Source organism: Gregarina niphandrodes (assembly GCF_000223845.1).
Source record: "Gregarina niphandrodes unplaced genomic scaffold scaffold00153, whole genome shotgun sequence".
Lineage (NCBI taxonomy): Eukaryota > Apicomplexa > Conoidasida > Eugregarinorida > Gregarinidae > Gregarina > Gregarina niphandrodes.
This window is the reverse complement of record NW_011645916.1, coordinates 1-596: the sequence shown is the minus strand read 5'-3', so window position 1 is coordinate 596 and position 596 is coordinate 1. Positions and strand designations below refer to the sequence as shown.

Here is a 596-nt window from a genome sequence, read left to right as displayed (position 1 = left end):
GACAACGACAAAGTCGCAGGTTCGATCCCTGCCGATACCAATTGCACACCCGGTGCAGCTCATCCGTCACGGACTGAAAGTCTGAGGGCAGTGGGGAGCTTGTGGTGGTTGAGAAATAGGGGGACAGAAGGTATTAAGAGCCGTATAACCCAGCCGCCTGGACAACACCAGTCAAATCCGCCATTTCGTGGATGGGAGAGAACGTGTTGACGGGTCCTGAACTGGTGCGTGAGGAAGACAGCAGAGTAGGGGACGTGCACGGGCCGTGAGGCCGTTAAAAGCTCTAAATCGTTGCCGACGGCAATCACAGTCCAAGATGGCCATAATGCAGTTGGCTGTTTGGTCTAGTGGTATGATGCTTCCTTCGGGTGGAAGAAGGCCTGGGTTCGATTCCCAGAACAGCCCCTCAATAACATAGCTGAGGTTCCCCAAAATTGGCAGGAAACCGGGTGACGTAGTTCAGGTTTCCCAAAATCGGCAACAAAGCACAAAGCCTCGAATTCGCACACCACAGCCTGCGTCGGTAAGTCGATATTATCGTCAGATGAAGACTTACCTGCACCAACCCATCAAAAGTCTTTCACTAATTTATAAAC

The 596-nt window shown here is 51.8% G+C and overlaps 1 non-coding gene across 1 annotated transcript; it reads left to right on the top strand.

Annotated features, from left to right (window-relative positions):
* The first annotated feature begins 333 nt into the window (after positions 1 to 333).
* Positions 334 to 405, top strand: GNI_214770. Its single transcript has one exon. It is a non-coding gene; the product is annotated as a tRNA-Pro (tRNA).
* The last annotated feature ends 191 nt before the right edge of the window (positions 406 to 596 follow it).